We start from the raw sequence: 371 nt of genomic DNA, 5'->3' as shown, positions 1-371 counted from the left end.
TGAGAGCCTAACATTATATCTAGGTGATGCCAGTCGCTGCCTCTTGTAGCCAATGTGTTGTGCCTTTTGTTCGCTCCAATGTCTTGTAGAAGCAGAACAATGTCTCGTGAGCCACATCAGTCAGCTAGCCTCAATATCTTGTGTGACCACAACCCTTTTCTACCCCTTTTTTTCTGATAAGCTGTGAATTTTGAAGTAATGGATTTTACTTCTGTTTCTGTCAGATTTTTAATGGTACTTTTTTTCTCAGAAGTGTTTTACATTAGAGATCTTTTTAATAACTTCAAACCTCTTTATGCTGAAAAGAAAATGTAAATGTGGAAAGAAGGGCTTTTTTGATAGGGCAACATATGGGCTTTTTCTCATCTTCT

This window comes from Penaeus monodon, chromosome 21 (genome assembly GCF_015228065.2).
Source record: "Penaeus monodon isolate SGIC_2016 chromosome 21, NSTDA_Pmon_1, whole genome shotgun sequence".
NCBI lineage: Eukaryota > Metazoa > Arthropoda > Malacostraca > Decapoda > Penaeidae > Penaeus > Penaeus monodon.
Note: the sequence above shows the minus strand (reverse complement) of the source record.